Source organism: Rattus norvegicus, chromosome 1 (genome assembly GCF_021556685.1).
Source record: "Rattus norvegicus strain SHRSP/BbbUtx chromosome 1, alternate assembly SHRSP_T2T, whole genome shotgun sequence".
NCBI lineage: Eukaryota > Metazoa > Chordata > Mammalia > Rodentia > Muridae > Rattus > Rattus norvegicus.
This window is the reverse complement of record NC_141534.1, coordinates 53806769-53820065: the sequence shown is the minus strand read 5'-3', so window position 1 is coordinate 53820065 and position 13297 is coordinate 53806769. Positions and strand designations below refer to the sequence as shown.

The following is a 13297-nucleotide window of genomic DNA, read 5'->3' as shown; positions in this document are numbered from 1 at the left end:
GACTCACCTCATACCCCTGGGAATAAATTAAAAAAAAAAGAAAGAAAGAAAGCAAAACTAAATACCTTATCCCTGTTAGGATGGAGAGCCTGAAACCCCAGATGTCCTTGACAGGATTTTAGGAAGTAAAGTCCCTATAAAAGCAACCAGAGAATTTCCTTTTTCATTGATAAAATGTACTTACTATACAACCCAGAATCCTATCCCCACAGGAATTTACCTGAAAGAGAATTGAAAGTATATTTGTGCACAAGACAATCTGAACAAGAATGAACCATTTGACAAGAGTCGAAACCACAACCATCTTGGATATTTATTAACTGAGCAGGGCATACACAGAATGCGCTAAATCCCTAAATGGAATATTACTCAGCCATAAGAATGAAATATAGGCATATGCTATGACATGGATAGGACTCAAAGTCTCTGTATATGGGATATGTCAGAAAATAGCAAATATCGTAAGGTTCCGTGATTGTGGTCAGGATAAAAATGTTCTGGATACAGAATGAGGATTAGAGGCCAGTGCTGAAGAGGACTGCTCGCCGAGAGATTGCTAATGGGTGAAGAACTTAACTGTAGAGAATAATGCTCTAAATAGAGTTATTAAGCTGCCACATCCTCCCCCACTGTATACTTTAATAAGTAAATTTTATGGTGTGTGAATTATACCGTAATAAAACTGTTATTCTAAAAAGTGAAATTAGAATTCTATCACCAGCATGCAGAAGTGCTTACGGTTTTCTTTTCCTGGATCGAACTCTTTATTGGATAATACACTGTACTCCCTGGTTCTTTGATACCCACTGAGCACAGAAGAGACTGAAGCTCATGGAAGAGTGTACCTATTTATCAGCCGCTGTTAGGCACCGCCAAACATTGTGTTGTGCACATGGCTCCGAGCACTGTAATTTCAGTCAGCTACTGCTCAGAGAGTTAAATCCCACAAAAGGAATAACCAGGTTGATGACTAAGGGCTGCTCGCCTCACAGAACTCTGCCTATACCTCTCCGCTGCTATTTTAGTTAGGTTTAGTTGACATGACTTCCACCTAAATGCTTTCCCTGCTTGGCCCTTGACAGGTTCATATTAAGTCGAGGAAACATTGCTGGGAATGAGGATCTGTGTCTGTGCTTCTTGAGAAGGAAGGTTGCAGCTTCTTTAATGTAGCTTGCCAGATGTTGCAGGAGGAACGGTGTTGCCCTGAGCACCTCAGAACTCAAGAACACAGCATAGCTCCCAGTTGAATTCCACATGCAGTGACCTTCGTTCAGCAGGCAAATTAGACCGCTCCTCTGGTCTGCCTGCAAAGTAATGTGTACATAATAAGGGTTGGGGAAAATAACTCAGCCTGTGCAGATGAAGTGCTTGTCTTGTCATCATGAACACCTGAGACCCGATCCCCTGCATCTGGATGAAAAGCCAGACTTCGAGGTGGTCTGTGTGTATAATCCTAGCACTGGGGAGGGGAAGGTGAGTGGATCCCTGGGGCTCCTTGGCCAGTCAGCCTCAGTTCTTACAGATCTTGGCCTGTAAAAGACTGTTCTCAAGTAAAAAGGTAAAGGGCTTCTAAGAACAACACTGATTTCTGTTTAGTCTCCCCGTGCTCACGTACAGATGCAGGTGTGCACTCGAGTGCAAATACACACCCCATGAGAACATGCACACATGTATGCATGTGTATGCACGTGTACCTGCAAAGCCAGACCCATAATCATCACAAGGTTGTAAACAAAGAAGGAACAATTTGAAAGTTCAAAGTCTCTTAGGATTTAGTTTAGAAACTACATGTCAGAAGTCAGTCCCCTGCCAGCCAGGCGTAGGACCATTTTGTTTAATCATGAAGACCAGATGTCCTTTCAGCGCTGGAAGACCTTTGGCTGGATGCCAAGGGAGACTGTAGCATCTGAAGGAATATTCTTGGGTCCTGGGGGGTGCAGCATGAGGGTTGGGTCTGGAAACGGCATTCCTGTGGACAGTTATACGCACCTTTACGTAATAGCTCCTGTGTGTTTGGAATGTGGAATATAATGTCAGCGGCACCTGGCGGGTCTGTCACCCGAGAGCTCAGAGCAGAGAACACAGGCTCAACCCTGTCCTGGCATAAGATGACCTGTGGTGGATACCACAACCAGGAAGCACGAGCGGAGCCAGGCAAATTAAAGCAATAAACAATTAGCCCTTGCTAGGTATGTAGCGAGAGATACCTTGCACGGAGGGGCCACACTGAATGTGTGGTTTGAAAATGAGCAGATGGGGAAGAATGTCCTAATTAGAGAGTAGCTGGGGCAAAGACAGGCAGAAAAACGTGCTTGTGATGGTCTGGGGGACATGCCAGGGGCACTGCCAAGCCACCTACAGCTCTGGTTTATGCCGAGACCCTCTAACTTTCTTCAAAGGGGTTACCATCTACCTGTATTTTTTTTAAATGTAAAACTACAACTGTACACAAGCAGAGGAAAGAGCACTGTGTCCCAGACGCGGTCAGCATACTCCTGATCTATCTACACAATAAGACACAGACCCACAGGCAAAGATTCTCTCTGTCTCAGAGACGCTTTGGAATCTGAGACAAATATCAACCAATTTTACTCAAAAATATTCTGGTGTGAGCCTCCACAAGGTATGAACTCTGGAAAAAAACAATGATCACATTATCATCAAAAACAAAGCAAATAATGGGAAACTCCAGGGCAGAATCTGAGTCGGATTTGACACTGTCTTGTATTTGATGACACCAGCATCCACGGACCTGAGTCTTTCTGATCTCTCTTTGGAATTTTGTGTCTCCCTAGAAAGGATGCTGGGGCAGACAGGAGTGCATGCCTAAAACTCAACCGCTTGCCAGTTGTGTAGACCGACTTAGTCACTGTAGTCCCATGAGAGGGCCATGTTGAGGCATGGTCCCTATGACTTTGGGGAGGTGATTCTCATGAAAGGTTCTTATGTCAGTGGGCTATACCTTTGTGGGGCTCTGTTCTTCCAATTGCCTTTCTCTTTCTGTTTTTGGTCGTGGTGTTTATCAAAGCGACAGAAAACGAGTTAAGATAATTTCTTTGCTCTTTGCTCATTGGTCCATGAGAGGAAAGGTTGACCCTGCCAAGTCTCCTACCGTGATGAACAGGCTACTTCATCAAGGACCGAAAACTTCCAAATCGTGAGCCAAGACTGTCCCTTCCTCTTCACAAGTTAGTTAACTACTTAGTGGATTGTTTTAGTCTTTAATCCCTCGGCTCCATTGAAGGTCTAAGGTTTCTGTTTCCAACCAGTAAAAGTTGAAAAAAGCACTTGCCTAAGGGATTCTGATGGGTCCATTCTGCTTATCTAACGGCACCCTTTGTCCATGACAGAGTGTGATAACCATTGGCTTCCCGTGTTTTAAGAAGGTACTGGATACTTACTTACCAGCAAGTGTTCTGACACTAAAAGTATTTGATGGGCTGGTGGTGTGGCTCAGTGTGCAGAGTGCTTGTCTAACATGCACTGTGTTTGGGGCTCATTCTCCAGCATCGCATAAACTGTGTGTGGTGGCACTTGCCTGGGATCTCAGCTTTTGGGAGGTGGTGGCCAAAGTATCAAAGTTAATGGTCATCCTCAGATGCAGAATGAGTGTGAAGCTATCCTGGGATACATAAGACCATTTCTCAAAATGCAGAGGAAAACTCCCCAAGTTGACATAAATGCTATCCCAAAGATCCAGCTTTATAATGATATTCTCTCTTAGATTTTCAATCTTTTAAAAAATATTTAAAATTGTTTAATTCTGTGAATATGTTTGTGTCAGTGTTTGGGAATGTGAACGTGTGTGCACGTGCCTGGAGATCTGGGAGAGCTGAAGTTACACAGCTGTGATTCACCCAACATGTATGCTGGCCAGTCAATGTGCTCTTGACCTCAGAGCCATGACTCAAGGCCCACTTTATCAGTGGTTATTTATAACTATAATTATAACATGAAGTCTTGGAAAAGACAAGAAACATTCTCTCCAGGATTTTGAGCTTTTCCTCCCCACCCTTGCTGCTGGGGCTGGTAGGCAAATCACTGGGCAGTGGTTCACGCCTTTACATGTAGATCAAAGAGCCAATTGCAAGAGAGATGCACAGGCAGGATTGTGCGCGATAGGATTCTGAAAAGCCGTCTCTTCTGTGCTTATTAAACAAAGAGTGGGGTCATGGGAAATTATTTCTTTTGATTATTCTGGTCTTACATTCTGTGCTACCTGGCCTGCCACCAAGACTGTGAGGAAAATAAATGGCCATTTGTCTATGTCTGTATTTTGAAGTCTGCTATTGCTCCTGTCTCAGGACTATCCAAACACGGAGCTGCCAGCAGGGATACATTGCTGGTGGAAACACCTGCTAGAGAGGAAATAGGGGTACCATGCAAACCATGGTAAAGTCAGCAGACTCTCTCTGGTTTGCTGTGGTTCCATATCACAGTGATTTTGCCAGCAATCTGCACTGTTTTGTTGAAGCATTTGCATCAATCAGTCGGAGAGCAATGCTGAAGCTCTCAAAGGCAGATGATGGGAGTGAGGATTCCCTCTCAGTCCCAGCAAATTCTCACCCGGAAAACACAGCAGCCCGCTCGGCGATGCACAGGTAAACAGCCCAGGGTCCACAGAGACCAGCTGTGAATCTCCTCAGTCCCCAGGGAAGGTAGCTGACACCCGGCCCCTCCTCTTCTTTTGCTGTCATTTTGTAACTGGAAATTGATTTTTTTTTTCCCAGGAGGTAGTTGAAGGGACTGGGCATTATCTTTTCGATCCCAATGATCTCCTTCTTTTCATCCCCTTAGATAATCTCCACCAACATTGTGTGTCCTTGCAGATGATGTTCAAAGCCAGAGATAGTCCCGATAATCAAGGCAGTTTGTCGTTGGATTATCATATGCTTAGCTGAGTATAGCGGTTCAAAAACCTGCTCCACTTTGATTGGGATGAGACGGCTTGATGACTTTATTTCGTTTATTCCTCTGAGAATCCTAGCACTCAGGCTGCTAAAGGAATTGGGAAACTCCACACCTATTTTATCAGCCCAAGAGTCACCTAGCCTACTGGAAACGTAGGAAAATAAATTCTCTTTAGTGCTATTATCAAGTGTTGTTACAGGATAACAGATTATGAGATAGAAAATTGCGCCTTTTAGGTTTCCGTGTACATGGGGTGCAGTTTTAGCCTAAGGAATGTTTGGAATGGGTTGGTAAATGCTGACGATTTGGCACCTAAGAGAAAGGTGCATTCTGTGATTATTTTATTATTTAATTTAATTTATGCGTATGGCTATTTTGCCTGCTTGTATATCTTTGCACCCACAGAGGCTGGAAAAGGAGGTTGAGTTACCTGGAATTGCAGCTACAGAGTCTTGTGAGTCACCACACGGGTGCTGGGAACTGAGCCTTGCAGTAGAGCAGCCAGTGACTGTCCTTAACTTCAGAGCAACTCTCCTGCCCCAAACTGTGTCTGCTGTCCTGGTGTCATCCCTGTAACCGTGCAACTTTGAAGCAGCATTTCTGCTACAGTTTCCACCTGTTCTTCACCTTGTCTAAACTCTGAAAATACGGATCATCCCCTCTTGACATATGTGAGCTAATGTCAGATCTTTTGTCCCTTGTGACCTCTGGTCTGATGGGAGCTCATAGGTGACAGAAGTCTGACATGGTTATACTTGCTCATGGTGTGTATGTCACTTTTGTCTTAAAAAAAAAAAAAAGACACAATTTCAGTTCTACACAGTTTCAGCCATTACTGATTATAGTAGTTCTTCCCAGTTGTCAACTTGACTATATCTGCGATGGACTACAAGCCAGAATTGAAGGGCTCCCCTGTGATCCAGATCCTGAGGCTGGAAGACACAAGATTCTGACCTGGATCTTGGCATGGAGATCTTGAGGCATAGTGGCCATGAAACGCTTAGGCCCAGGCAAGGTAGTACACGATTTTAATCCTGGAGACTGAGGCAAGGAGATCTCTGAGTTCAAGGTCAGCCTGGGATAAAGCCAATCCCAGATCCAGGCATGGCAGTACACACCTTTAATCTGGGCCACACCTTCTCCTGGAGACCTACACAAGGACATTGGAAGGAGGAAGAGTCTTTCTTCTTCGCCTGCTTGCACTTGCTTGCCAGCACATCGGCTGGAATCTACTTCTATAAAAGCCCAGCTGAAACAACTCACCTCATGGGACTGAGCAACTACTGGATTCTTGGACTTCCCACCCACAGCTGCCCGTTGTTGGGTTAGTTGGACCGCAGACTGTACATCATCACAACGAATTCCCTTAATATATAGAGGCGTTCTAGAAGCTCTGCGACTTTAGAAAACTCTGACTAATACACTGATCTTGGTCACTTCAGTAAAGACATCGCATTGTCTTCAGTAAATTAGTACCTTGGTTATGCCTCTCTTCCTGTAAAGCTTGTGGTATTGTGCGTTGAGTGCCGTATTTCTTCATTTTGTGTTTATCTGGCACCCTAGTTCTTGTTTACCTTTACTTGACCATCTCACTGGACGTGCAATTGTCAGTTTCATCTTATCTCCCAACACGTCAGCCTTTATTTCCTTCGGGTCCTGTGTGGCTTCTGGAGAGGAGCCAAGTCCCCCGTCTTTCTGGTGCCTTGTGGGTGTGGTGTCTTATTCTTCCAGTGTTGTAGGGTTTCCTCCGAATGTCACTTCTGTAGTTTCAACAGGAAACTGCCAGGTATGTTTCTTGTGCTTCTTCTGTTTGAAGTCTACGAGCCTCTCCGGTCTGTCACATGCTGTCAGCAGTGATTTGAATGAGAAATGTTCCCCCATTAGGTTTAAGTATTGGTCCCCAGTTGGTGGCACTGTTTGGAGAGGTTTTACCAATGGAAGCACATCACTGGGAATGAGTTTGAGAGTTCACAGCCCTACCCACTTCCAGTTCTCTGCTTTAGGTTCACTGGGTTTCCTCAGCCTGCTGCTCGGCACGAGGCCTCCTGATTGTGATGGACTCCTGTCTCTCTAGAATCATAAGTCAAACTAGACTCTTCCATAGCTGTTCTTAGTCATGGTGTTTTATCACATTGACAGAAATACCACTAATACAGTATTTATCATCCACTTTGCCAAACCTACAGAAGCTATCGCTTCATTTTCTCTGTCTGTCTTTTCTGTTATATGTAGCATGCCTGTGTAATTAGCCCACAGTTGTTGGATAATCTGGACCATATGTTTCTATTCTTTCTGCTCTCTGCATTTCAGTTTTACAGGTTTTTCCTTGTATTTTCAACCAAAGGCACTTTCACATCTCTGTGTTTCCATATCTAATACTTCCTCTTGGTTTCTTCTTAGGGGTTTTTTTCTTCTCACAAACTTAGACTTGTGTGTGTGTGTGTGTGTGTGTGTGTGTGTGTGTGTGTATGTGTGTGCATGTGTATGTATGTATGTATGTATGTATGTATGTGTACATGCATATGTGTATATGCATTCCTATAGGCCAGTTCTCAACCTTCCTAATGCTGCAACCCTTTAATACAGTTCCTCCTGTGTAACTTTAATTTTTTTTAAACCTTATTTTTAATGACAGTTCTTTTTTTTTTTTTTTTTTTTTTTGGTTCTTTTTTTTTTTCGGAGCTGGGGACCGAACCCAGGGCCTTGTGCTTCCTAGGTAAGCGCTCTACCACTGAGCTAAATCCCCAGCCCCTTAATGACAGTTCTTAAATGCTTTAACCTCCCTGTAGCCTACCACTCACCAGAGGTAATGGAAAAGAAAGGAGTGAATCTGTTTAGAAAGCTTCTTTGGAGCACCTCCCATCTGTGTTGTGTGGAAATTGGCAGTTCAGTTCACAGTTAGCTTGATCCACTTGCAAACACTTCATGACTGTACCAGTCCAGTTTGGTAGAGCTGGGTTAGCAACAGCAGTGGCATGACCTAGCAGAAACAGCCAGGCCTCAAAGTCAGCCTGAGCTCAAGTCAGCAGGAGGGACCAGGAGGAACATCAGGAGAAGTTCTCAGCTGTGCCTCTTGTAAGACCCACAATCTGCACAGGTAGCAGAGGATGGCCTTGTCAGGCATCAGTGGGAGGAGAGGCCCTTGGTCCTGTCAAGGCTCAATGTCCCAGTACAGGGGAATGTCAGGGCAGGGAGGTGGGAGGGAGTGGGTGGGTGGATGGGGGAGCACCCTCAAAGAAGTGGGGAGGGACGTGGGGGTGGGGATGGAATAGCTGGTTTCTGGAGGGGAAACCAGAAAAGAGGATAACATTTAAAATGTAAATTAAAAGATCCAACAACAACAACCCACCAAATGAACAAAAGATACAAAATGAACTGTACAGTGGTAGCGCATGCCTTTAATCCCAGCATTCATGAGGTAGAGGCAGGTGGATCTCTGAGTGGATGCCAGCCTAGAGTACAGAGCAAGTTCCAGGACAGCTGACACAAAGAAACCTGTCTCCCAATTCCTTCTATGAAGCCACAATTACGCTTATACCAAAACCTCCACAAAAACCCACCAAAGAAAGAGAACTTCAGACCAATTTCCCTTATGAATAGTGATGCTGAAATACTCAATAAGATTCTTGCAAACCGAATCCAAGAACACATCGAAACGATCATCCATCATGATCTTCATTCCAGGGATGCAGGGATGGTTCAATATACAGATATCCATCCACTATATAAACAAACTCAAAGAAGAAAAACCACATGATTATCTCATTAGATGCTGAGAAAGCATTTGACAAAATTCCACACCCTTCATGGTAAAAGTCTTAGAAAGATCAGGAACCTAAACAGAGCTGTTTACTTCTTGAGTCCTAAGCAGCTGCCCCTTAGAGCATTCCTAGTCTGAACGGAGATTACTGATACTCAACAGCCTCAGACAATTGTCTTCTCTTCATCCCTCTGTTGTTGATGCTGTCATGTGATCATGCAATCAGAACATGCCTAGTAGCTCACGAGGTAGAACTGACACCATGTTTCATGGTCTTGACAACCTGTATGCAACTCGGGCTGACCATCATGAAAGACAGATCTGAAAAGACTGCTGTCCTATTTTGAGTGGCATGCCTAAAGTTATTAATCAAATTTTATCATATATATATGTATATATGCAATTTATCTATCTTTTATAAGCAAGGATGTATTTCATGTTCAGTTTCACAGATACTTCATATATGTTATTAATTCTATTTTACATAGATATTACTTATATATTTATTTCACATATCGATATTTATAGGAGGAAAGTGAATCGTAAGAGCTGTAGATCAATATAAATTTTACATATGACAAGTTGAACATACAAACCTGAAGTCTTGTTCCTTTTCAACCTGACATTTTCTTTTCTTTTCTTTTTTTTTATTGACTATGTTATTTATTCACTTTATATCTGGATCACAGCTTTTCCTCCCTCTTCTCTTCTTAGTCCTTCCCTCTATCCTCCCCTCCCCCATCCATCCCTTCTCCCTTTCTTTCCAGAAAAGGGGAGGCCTTTCCTAGACATCAAACAGCCCCGTATGCAGTAAGACTAGGTAGGTACACACACTCTCTTCCACTGAGGCTAGATGAGGCAGCCCACTTAGAGGAAAAGGCTCCAAGGACAGGCAATGAATTCAGGGAGAGCCCCTGCTCCTGCTGTAGGAGTTCCACACGAAGACCCAGCTGCATGACGGTTACATTTGTGTAGTAGGCCTAGGTCCACTCCACTCATGCTTTCTGGTTGGCGGGTTCGTCTCCATGAGCCCCAGTGGGCCCAGGTTAGTTGACTCTGTAGGTTTCCTTGTTCAACCTGACATTTCTATTAGTGTTTCTCAGAAGTGGCCTAATTTGATGGCTAAGCACAGTTTGGATCCCAGCACTTTGTGGAGCAAGTTTGTATCTAACAGCGCAATCCGAGCAGTCTCTGAGCCTCCAGCCTTCCTTTGCCTGGCATTGACAGGTCTGTGATGTGTGCCAGGCACCGTGGAGTGAGTAGGACACAGGAGCAGAGTGTGGTGTTAATGTTGTCTGTGATGTCTTACCGCTTTTATTTATGCACTGTTCTTTGATTTCTATCAGATTTGATTCTACTTTCAAAACATTAGAAAACCCAGAGCCCCTGGGGTTTGCTCTGTTTTCTAGGATTTCTTGATCACCTCCTAAGGTCCACAGTCATCACGTCAGGGCCCCATTCCTTCCTGTTTCTTCCCATTGTGGAGAACAGAGAAAGCTTATTTGTCCCCATAAACTATTTTTTTTTCCTAAATCAAACCTACAAAGACTAAAAGACGCAATGAACGCTAATAGCGGTTCCGCGAGTCAGTGTTTTATATTCTGGGGAAGGCCAGATTATTTGTTTATCTTTTGCTGCTGTGTTGTTTGCTTTTGGAATCAGGGTCTCAAATCTTAAAACAGACTAACCGGAAAGTTACCTATTGTCTCGGCTGGCCTTTAACCCTGAGACCTTCTCTTAACTGGCTGAGTGCTGGAATTGCAGGTTGGTATCATCACACTTGTTCCATTTCTTTTGTGAAAGCATTTTGATTATGCATACACAACACACACATAGACAGTACCTATACACACACACACACAGACACATACCTATATATACATACACATATATGTGTATATGCATATGTATATGTATATACTCATACATACACATATATGAATCGTTAAGGTATTAACACATGGGCTATCATTTCTACTGCTGAGAATGGAGCCTAGAAAATATGAATATGGACCAATATTTATAAAAATAAACTTATTATCCTTATATTAGGTAACAGCTACATATACATTTACACACTCACACTGCACCATCAGAAATGGCAGCCATCTAAAGGTAATATATGAGACACTTTATGAAAAGATATAGACACAGTCTGGGCATCAACATTCTACCCACATGTAGGTGTTCACAGTCTAGGAGTTCACGTGAAAAAAAGTAAAATACAGAAAATACTGCTTTGGGTGGGTTTCATATCCTTTTACATTCACATGTTTCTCTAATTCCACATTGTTTGAATCTGATAAAACAAAGGGGTAGACTCATTTCAGAAGCACCATTTTAGAAAAAAGGTCATCTGTTCTGATAATTCTGTTCAGAAATGAACGGGGGTGGGGGGGTTGGGAGTTGAAAGGGGGGCATGCTGTTCAGCGTGTGCTGGCCACATGGCACATTTCTAGGGCTCTTTTGTGCTTGATTTTGTCCCTCTGAGACAGCACAGTGGGCAGAGGAGCCCAAAGGGAGCAGGCACAGCACACTCAGAGTTCCTGGATTCTCTGCCCAGGATCCCTTCCCCCACTTCCCTATCTGAAGCTCTGCAGTCAACCTTAGTGAATCCGGGTAGCGATCCTGCCCAGTGCCCTGCTGCAAGCCCAGCTGTTTTCTGCACCCTCTCTGATAACAGGGAGAGGGCGCCCAGCATCCGCTTCTGAGACAGCTGGATGGGGATGTTACTGTTGCCTCCTGGATCCTGTGCATGCGAAAGGAGGATCCCTGGAATCAGACATTGTTATATTCTCTCAATCTCTCTCTCTCTCTCTCTCTCTCTCTCTCTCTCTCTCTCTCTCTCTCTCTCTCTCTCTCTCTCTCTCTCTCGGAAAGGAGGCTAAAAATAGGCGTAGAAGTACCTTGCAGCTTCCAGGCTAGTGGCTAGAAAGTCACCATACAGAGGTTAACAAGCCAGCGTTAAGACAAAGTAAAGTAGTGAGTGCTCGCGATGTCACCGGAGTAAATAGGGGAGAAAGGCTGCTCTGACGTGCTGGATTCATGAACTTTCCTGTTCTGCTCCACCCAGAGCGCAGAAACTCCTCTGCCACACCGGATGCTGTAGCTGCATTTGCAAGCCACTGTCTCTTTCACCTCTGAGGCCTGGGAACCATAGCTCCCCTGTGGTTGCTCCTTGCCAGGCTTCCGTAGCCTCCAGGGATCTGCAGGTCTCTCCAGGAATGTTGCTGTGAGCCGGAAGCGGCATTGTCTCATCCGAATGCTTTGAGGAGGATCCAGGACAGGTTTGCCAGCTTCTAGACAGTATAGCACATCAGCCCGGCTTCTGTGAGTCTCTGCTTTGTGAATCTGCTTTCTGGACTTGTCCTTATTCACTACCCAAATTAGCTTAATGCACTACGGAAATCTCAGTTCGACCTGGAGGCAGCCGTAGCAGGGGAGAAACAGAGCTCCGAATCAATTGGCCAGGCGAAGGAGTGGGGGTCGGGGGAGACAAAAGAAACATTGTGTCAAATTTATTTTCCGCACCCTTGGGATTGCAAGCAGAGCAGCAAGGCTCCCAGCGCCAAGTAGCATGGTGGCATGTGAGGATGATCACAGCGAGAGGGAATAGGGCCGGCTTGGATTTTAGCTAAAATAAATCACATTCATGTCAAACTGCAAAGGGCACATAGGTTGCAAAGAAGACAAGTGGCGAAGTAGCAACATCAAATACTTATCTCAAATTTACCACGGGCCTTACATCGTTCTCTAACTCGCGTATATATCATTTAAATGTATCCACAGTTTAAGTAGGGCACTAGGTCCGTTCTACCCTCCACCTGTGCTCTCAATGCTTCCCTACGTGTCTGCCAGTTTGTGGGATGCCTGCAGCTAGGATGAATCAGAATACAAAGAGAGGGCTGACAGGTTCATGAATGCCCAAGGTGAGCTGTGACCTAAAATGAGACCAGTTCTAAGGAAAGATGGATCGTGTGTCATGCATGCTGGACCAGCAGATGGCAGCAGAGTTCTGGGCTCCCGCTACAGTGAAACTCCGCTCTTTTATCAGAGTGGTCCTATGTGCCCTCCCTCTGTGTCACTGACCCCAGAATGACATCTTTGATTTATACTCATACATGACTAGCATCTCTCCCTTTTACTACAAATGTATGGCATTAATTCAGAGGGCACCATTCTCTGGATGGGACATCCTGCTTACAGAAAAAAGAAAAATAGAGTTTAAAGGGGTGAAGGAATTACACAGAACAAAATAGGGAGTATGTGTGTTTTCCTGTCTTTAAGCTTGTCAGTCTATTTTACCTCATAACCAAAACACAATGCTTTGGTTAAAAGTGTTTTTGCAACTAGTTCCTAGTATGAGGCAGCATAAGTCTTTAATTTTGTTATCTGGGGAACAGAGACAAGAGGATGTCTGTGAGTTCAAAGCCAGCCTGGTTTACACAGTGAGCTTTAGGTCAGCCAGGTACAAAATGAGACCCTGCTTAAAAACAAACAAACAAACAAACAAACAAACTCTTGCTTGATTGGCCATTCAGTCTCTCCATATTTAATAACATTCTATCCCCGAAACTGTTTTTAAATACCCCCTAACATAATATGATTAGAGATAGTGCCCAGAGC

The 13297-nt window shown here is 44.2% G+C and overlaps 1 long non-coding RNA gene across 1 annotated transcript; it reads right to left on the bottom strand.

The window, feature by feature from the left end:
• Positions 1-290: 290 nt before the first annotated feature.
• LOC108349524 (uncharacterized) lies at positions 291-12248 on the bottom strand. Its single transcript, XR_015645403.1, has 2 exons — positions 11578-12248; positions 291-1304 (listed from the first exon to the last, which is right to left on the bottom strand). It is a non-coding gene; the product is annotated as an uncharacterized LOC108349524 (long non-coding RNA).
• Positions 12249-13297: the final 1049 nt, after the last annotated feature.